Here is an 8,440-nt window from a genome sequence, read left to right on the forward strand (position 1 = left end):
AAAATAATTATTTCCAACACAGTGTTTTCTTGTTTCAATTACTAAAACCAAATCGTGTTGTGTTCTGCTGTATTTTCATTGTCAATGTGCAGTATTTTAACTGTTATGAAATAAATTGGAGTAAAAGTCCTTACAAGATATTAACTATCCTCACCTCAGTCATTGATACAATTCTTTTTTTTTTCTTTCAATTCTTGTTCTCTAAGTATTTGTTGAGTAATAGTTATGTGCTAGCTGCTGTGGTAGATATGAGCTACAAGCACAAGTGAGTCATGATGCCTGATATAAAGAAACATACAAGCAAAGGGGCATTACCACTCTAAGTCTTACAATAGTGTCATTTATAAGATGATATGGCAGCACAGAGGATGGAGTGATTACTTAAGTCTTGGGAATCAGAAGTCATCAGCCTCTATCCACCCAGGAAGAAAAAAGGGCAGCATTCCTGGTAAAGGTGACTTTTATTAGCAGGTTAAATGATGAGAGAGAATAGCTGGCCTGCAGAAGAGAAGGGCATTCTAGAACACTGTGTGCAAACTGGAAAGCAGATGGAAGTTTCAGTTAGCATATCAGGTGAAAGAGCCTTTGAATGTCTTCCATCCAACCATGGGCCTCTGTCCACTGCTGTGGATTAGGCTAAATTTGTTAGAGGCTCAATTAGGCTCAAATGATGGATGCCACCTTTGACCTCAGGGACTCCATGTTGCCCAGTGGAAATGAATGATGTATTTCTAAATTTGTTTTTAAAATGGCAATTCAAGACTCTTCATCAACTTACAAGAGTCATTATAACCACCCAACAGTGAACTGTTGACATACTATTTCATCTCGCTGCAGATGATTACTATAAGCTGCAGTGTGACCAGTCACCCATGGAAATGTGTGATTTTCTCATGGTAGCTCGTTTCACATCATTCCACCTGTACCAATTCTCATACTTGTTTGGGACTGAATTATTTCAGCACTTGTCATACACTCACCAAACTAAAACCTGGGCACACTCATAAGCAGGCTTTGAAATTGTTCTTTTGAAAGGACAATCACAGAATCCTGATTTTCACTAGAACCATTTGATTATAGCAACACAAGCCAGAAGGAACATGTTTGCTGTGTTTGTTGTTGTTGTCTATGACAGTAAGATTTTGTCAAGATCCTGCCCTGGCCGGTGTGGCTCAGTGGATTGAGCGCCAGCCTGTGAACCAAATGGCCGCTGGTTCCATTCCCAGCCAGAGCACATGCCTGGTTTTCAGGCCAGGTCCCTAGAGGGGGGCATGCGAGAGGCATCCACACATTGATGTTTCTCTCCCTGTCTTTCTCCCTCCTTTCCTCTCTCTCTAAAGATAAATGAATAAAATTTTAAAAATAAAGATCTTTCACACAGGTCCTTTATGACCACTAAATTCCTATTTTAAATTCTCATCTATTAATATAAGGTGAATGTATTCATAACTCCAGTTGCTCCAACCAAATCTTGCCCCATACCCTGGAATGACTTCTTGTCCCCAAATTAGTGCTGCAGACCCAAGAAATCTCTCAATGTTAAAGTTCAGAGAGTTAGGGATCATATTCTCCAACCACATACTTTTACAGTCAGGTAACTAAGACCAGAAAACTTACAAGACTGACAGGATTAGGCAGAATCCTAACCAGAAACCAGGCCCCCAGGTACTAAATTTTGTTATTAGATTTTTACATTCTTTTTTAAAAAATTTGTTTCGACCTTCCCCTCTCTCTCCATGTTAAAGATCTTCATTTTTTACCTAAAAAGATAGGGAATCAGTGGAAGGATTTTCAAATGGAGAGAGCATGACCTGATATATATATATGTATACATATATGCACTTGAAATATACGAAGTCTGTCCAGAAGATATCCAGCCATGTGATATGAAAAATAGAGACATTTATTAAAGAAGATACAAGATACAAGGAACGTTGTACATAAGACAATGACACCTCAGTCCCCTTCAAAGCAGTCACCTTGGGACCTCACACAGTTCTCCCAATCTCCATCAGCTGCCCCATTGTATCTTCCTGAGTCCCACTGTTGGTCTGAAATCTTTTCCCTTTCAAAGGTGATTTTAGTTTTAGGGAAATCCAGAAGTCACAGGGCACCAAATCTGGGCTATAGGGGGGCTGAGTCACCTGGGTGATTTGATGTTTTGCCAAAAAACTCTGCACTAGATGTCATGCCTAAACAGGTGCATTGTTGTGATGAAGCTGCCAATCACCAGTTGCCCATAGCTGTGACCTTCTAAATCATTCAAATAGTTTCCACAGAGGAACGTTCAAGCTTAACACAAAGTTGGATGTGGATTCATTGCTCTATTCTCTCAGTCATGTTGAATGTGATGGTCACACAGTACACATGCCTCCTCAACAGCATCTACTGCCCCCAGGGACTAGTACAGTGAAGTCATCAATGTTCACACATGAGCATTCCAGTCCACTCTCCTTGGATGCCAGGTTACAACAATGTCACACAAACCGTTCTTATATTAATAATGTCTGGACATTTTCTGGGCAGACCTCATATAACCCCCTAAAGGCAAGCCAACAATAAATCAGAAAGAGCCCTGTAATAAATACATTTATTATTTATTACACAACCTCAGGGTTGTGATGGGGTGTTTGCCCCATCACAACCCTGAGGTGACCCCTTGTGCCTCTTGAAGTTCATCTACCCTGGCCACAGCTCAGTGTCCTTGTAAAGATACCTTTCTCCTGGGCAACCAATCAGCAGCTATGACAGAGTCTGCCCAATCAGAGATGGACTGAATTACTCCTGTCCAGAGATTCTCACTGAGTCATCCGGGGTGGGACTTCAGGAATCTGTATGTTTTATAAAGCCCCAAATGATTTCAGTGATCAATCAGATTTGGAAGTGGATACTCTAGGGATTTGAATTGAGACACAGAAATAATCATCAGCTGTGGTGAACACTGGACCACGACTGTTGTGATGTTAGGGCCAGAGACCATTTGGGGCCAAATGCCAAGTGAGCAATTAAAAGATGCTGCTTGAGGGGTAGAGGAACAAGAGAGGCAGAGAAGGAAGAGAGGAACATCTGTTCCTGAATTTCCATCTGCCCAAGCCTGTTATATTTCATCCCATATCCTCATAACTCTTAAGAGTATTGGAACTTTACAAAAGTCCTTCTGCCCTCCGTCCTTCCCATGTGTGTACATGTATGTGCACTAAGTTCAGTGGGTTTCTGGTCTTGCTATTGGAACATCAAATGTGTGGGAGGAATTCCCTTTCCTCAAAATCTTTTCTGAATTTCCCTGCCCACACCTCTCTATTCTCCCTCGTTTCCTCCACCCCAATCTATACCTTTGTCAAAGCCTTCCTCTCTTCCCAGAAACTGATGACCTATTACAAGGTGGGATGTTATTAAATGCCTGTAACAGCTGGTGTGATATTACAAGCAGGCACATTTTCACTGGAGAATCTTTCCTGCATTCTTGTAGTGCAAAGAATAATGTCTTGGAAAGTGTCGGGGCCAGAGAGAGCAAGGGAGGAGGCTATTTATGATGGATATGTTAGCATTACCTTATCTCACACTTTCAGCAACACCATGTGGGTCAAGATCAGACAAGTCTGCTCAAAAAGCTCTGATTTCAACATTTTCTCAGACCCTTTAAATTTTAATCCCAAAACACACTCATGAACAGAAACTTTAGTACTGACTTCAGATAACTCAGATCTGAAAATCCCATTGTAGTATATGGTTCAAGAGTTGGCTCCTTGTAGATAAAACTAAAGTAGACAAATAGAAGAGTCTACTTAGAGCTGGGTCAAATTGAGGGAAATAAGATACCCAGTTTTGACCCAAGTTGCACACTAAGCAAGAGAGAGACAGGTGGATGGACAGTCTAGAAAAATTTCCACCAAAATGTTAACTCAGATGATTTTTGGAGGAAGTGATCCATATGTTTTTATTTTGATTTTTGTGTTTGCTTATCTGCATTTTTCTTGATGTTTTGTAATGAGCATTATATTTGCATTATTGCATGAGTTCTGTAAGAAAACCAAAGAGTGGAATTTTTTCTAAGATAAAAAGAAAAGAAGCTTCAATGAACAGAAAGGTACATGTACCTACAAAGAGAGGGGGTTAGTAAAGAGTAAAGGGGGTCAAACATGTGACAGAAGATGATTTGATTTTGGGTGGTGAGCACACAATGCAATATACAGATTATGTATCATAGAATTGTACACTTGAAACCTATATAATCTTATTAAACAATGCCACCTCAACAAATTTAAAGAAAGAGAAGAAAGAAAGAAGGAAGGAAAAAAGAGGAAAGGAAGGAAGGAAGGAAGAAGGGAGGGAGTGAGGGAGGGAGAAAGGAAGAAGGAAAAGAAAGATGGAAGGAAGTGTTACAGAACAGATGGGGGGTATGAACGATATGCTATTACCAAAAGAACCCCCCTTTTTTGGGGGGTGCCTCCCGTACTATGTTCACTTTGCCCACTGCTAGAGGAGAGACGTCTCTCAATGCCAAAGATTGGTGAAAAGGAAAGGAATTAGTTACTAAAAAGTTATACAGACTTAGAGTAATGACTTAATGTCTTCATTAAAATACTAAAGTCCTTTAGAATACCCACAGACGCACACAGTCCTTCCTTCTCCCCTTTGCCACGTCCGAGGTACCATATCTCAGGAAAAGAAGTAGAAGTCCATGATTCAGGCTCCCAGCACCATCAGCTGTGTTGCCTCCACCATCTCCAGTTAATCCAAAGCCATGTGGCACCTTCTCATGGCCCACCAGCAAGAGTCCTTTCATCCCTTTTCTTCCAGGCAAAGTCTCTCATGCTTCCTAGGCCACATGACAAAAGGGAGCACCACAAAGCTGAGTGGTCTTAACTCTCGCCCAAGCCACATGGTCCCAACCTACTCTGCCAAAGCTACATGATCCTCCCTCTGGTATGGCTGCCATGCCTGGGTTTAAACCCCAGTGCCAGTCTTCCTCTGCAGCCCCATTTCCAACTCCTCCTACAATCAGGTACACCTGCCAGCATTCCTGTATTCTTCCAGCTTTCCTGGGCTGCCATAGTAAGTCCAGGCAGGCATAGCCCCATGGCATGGAGCCAATCATTTCCAAGCTCTCATGCAGGCGCTGTACCCATGGGGAGTTGCCTCCCAGTTACATCCTGGGTGAAAGTCACTAACATTGCCCTGGCTCAAAGTATGGGTGCAGCTATTTAACATATCTATGAAACCAGTTAAAGGTTATAGATATGTTAAATGACTGTGCCAGAGGTTAGCTGTTGCTGTACAAAACAGCTCTGAATGGCCCTGCTCCCTGTGTCCCTTCCCGCAGCTCAGGCTTGTGGGGGTGAGGACATCCTATATATATTCTTCTAATATTTCCTGTATACCTTGAGTTCTGGACCCCACTACAAATCCCTATTTGGGGCCCTCCTCTTGGCTGCACCCTGTTACAGAAGGAAGGAAAAGAGGGAAGGAGGGAGGGAAACATCAGAAATGCTACTATAGTTTTCAGACTCCACCGTTAGTCCTGGTGTGTGTTTTGTTGACTTGCTCTACAGAGTGATGGTTTTCCAAACTTTGTGTGTGAAAAGTGGTGGCTACATGCCCCACCAAGACCAGAAGAAAAGAGAGAAGCCATCTGCATGGGGAGAATCTGTTCTAAACAGAGGATTTACTCAATAGTAAAAACACTTTGTTCCTGTTTCAAGTTTAAATTATAGCCACAGCGATATTGAGAACTCGATGAAAGGACCGTTCAGGTCAACTTCAAAGCGCAGCTGAGACATGGGATCTGTCAGTGGAGAGCATGCTCCACCTCACCTCCACCTCCTCCTCCAGACCCTCCCTGCAAGACGGCAAGCTGGCCGGGCTCACTTTATGCATTCTCCAGGGATTTCACTGATGGAATCAAGATGGGCAAACTTCAAACATGCTGCATTTTTGTCTGTTTCTTTTCCTTTCTTCCCCCACTTGCTTATTTCCTTGTTTGCTCTTTAGAGATCACTCTTTTGCTCTTATTTTATCAAAGAGCCTAGGATGAAAAGTCCTTAAAACCAGAAGCTGCTTGGCTGTGTGCACACAGGGTGTGATTCTGTGACTCACAAATTCTTTCCCGGGTGAGGAGTGGGTGGGTTGTCTTCCCTGAGCTCCAGGCCCTTGCAGAGGGCTAACCGAGAGCTAACTTCCCACAACAGTGAACATGAAATCATTTAGGCTTATAGGAATCCTTTTAATTTTATTTTTAAGATTATTTCAAGGATGCCTAAAAGATCCTTATATCTTTCTTTAGAAAAAGAAATTTATTTTAATATGTTGGATATCGATAAGCCTAGAGTGATACCAGACAGGTCAGATTGAACAAGCATTATAATTATCAAACTGCAATTTAAATTCCGGGCCTCAGAGGCCAGCATTTTAGAATGGGCATTTCCCTCTTTAACCAATAATAGTAATTAACAATTTGTTTTGTTTTTAATGCACACAAAGCATTTTTACATTATCTTAGGTGAACCTTTCTACAACTCTGGGCAGGAAACAGAGCATGTTTTGTATTATATCCAGTTATTATAACTAAACGAAGTTAAGTGACCTGTGGAATGTAACCTCTGGACAGGCCTCAGGTGCAAGTCCGGGACTCTTTTCCCATGCCTGCTACCACTCAGTTCCATCCCCCCCAAAAAAGATGCCTCCTTTCCTGGAACTTACTTCGCTGCCTATAGTCACCAGTGTTAGGATGTGCTCAGGAAGAAGTTGGAGGCTCTCTGAAATACATTTCCAATAAAATTGAATGTTGTATGTTTTATAATTATTTATTAAAATTTTTCATACGTAGATGTTGTTTTGATCAAGTGAATTCTATTATTTGATAACTCACTCCAGAATAAAGTTTTAACACTTGCAGTCTTAGAGACATAGAACACCTAAACACTTAAATTTATATGCATATTTTTATTGTAAAACATTATGATAGGGTAATAATAAAACTTTCAAGCATAATAAGATACTAGGGTAGAATTCCATGGGAGAAGTGAGATGGAAGTACAAATTCAAGAAAGCAAAGGAGCATTGCAAATTTTCCCACCATTAGAAAAGACTTTTTCCATGTATTACAGATGGATGGCAATAGTTATAAAATAACTGTGGTATTTGTAGTCCAATGAATGTATTTAAAAGAGTAATATGATGGTGTTATTTTTAAGTACCAATATTTGTATTATAGTTGAAGTTGCATCCTTTGCATCAAAGTTCATCACTGACAAAATATTTTAGATGTGAAAATTTTTTTAAGCATGAGGGTTACAAAGTTTTCAACACTTTTGTGTGGAACATAAAAATATTTTGAAAACCACCGAATTAGAACACCTATTTGTCTCATGCAGGGGTGAGAGGAACAGGGAAGGGTGTCTATCTTAACAAATTACTTGGTGGGAGAAAAAAAAACTTTTAATGCAATATAATACAGGTCAATCTCCAATTTACATATGAGAATCCTATGAAACAGATTTCATAGAGACACAAGGGCGTAAAGCAACTTGCTCCAAATCACACAGCTAGAAAATGGCGGAGCTGGGATTTAAATGCAATCAGATGGGCATCAGTAGAAGTAAGATAAGATTAGGTTGAAGTAGTCCTCAGCTCAAAATTTTGCCCTGTTACTAGAGTCTAAAAGGTGGTTCTCAAGTCAATTTATACTCTAGAGTTTTATGAAGCTATTAGCACAGGCAGATGAGCTGCTGTTGCAGAACTAAAATATTCTCAAGAAAGTAGCAAGCATGCTGAGTCTTAAAAATTTACCTATGCAAACAGAAAAGGCATTGACAAAAAATAAGCACTCCTTGGGGGTAAAATGGGGAAATTTCACTGAAAAACTGTATAAATTTCTACTAACAAATGGGATCAATGATGGAGGACATATGAGTGATAGGAGTCCAGCCTTAGGAGTCCCAAGACCAAGAATTCAATTAAGTGAGACCCTGGACTGTCCACTCCCTTTATTTACATCAAGAAAATGTGTTGAACCTGCTGAATGACTCATAGACGCATCATCAGGTATAACCTTAATGAAAACCAGGATACCAAAATTTGTTCACCAGGGAATTAAAAAAAAAAGCTGAGTGGTCTGTTCTATATTTTAACACAGAAGGAAAGGTCAGGCTAATTACTGAGTAAGGCTTTTTTGTAACTGGATTTATCAAGCACAAGATGTGCCCAAACTTCCTCCTAAAACTATGCTCAGTAGTCTTTGAAGATGTTATTGGTTCAATGAAATGCATTAATAAACCTAAAAGCATGAACCTTTATTCCCCCATCCACTTCTACCCCTTTATTTACTTCCTATCCCTTTAAGTTTTTTTTCTCATTAAAAAATTATTTATATCTTTTTAGCAAGAATAGAGGTTTGTAAGAAACTATTATAAACTAGAGAGCTAGAAACAGAGGAATTTGG

This window comes from Desmodus rotundus, chromosome 8 (genome assembly GCF_022682495.2).
Source record: "Desmodus rotundus isolate HL8 chromosome 8, HLdesRot8A.1, whole genome shotgun sequence".
NCBI lineage: Eukaryota > Metazoa > Chordata > Mammalia > Chiroptera > Phyllostomidae > Desmodus > Desmodus rotundus.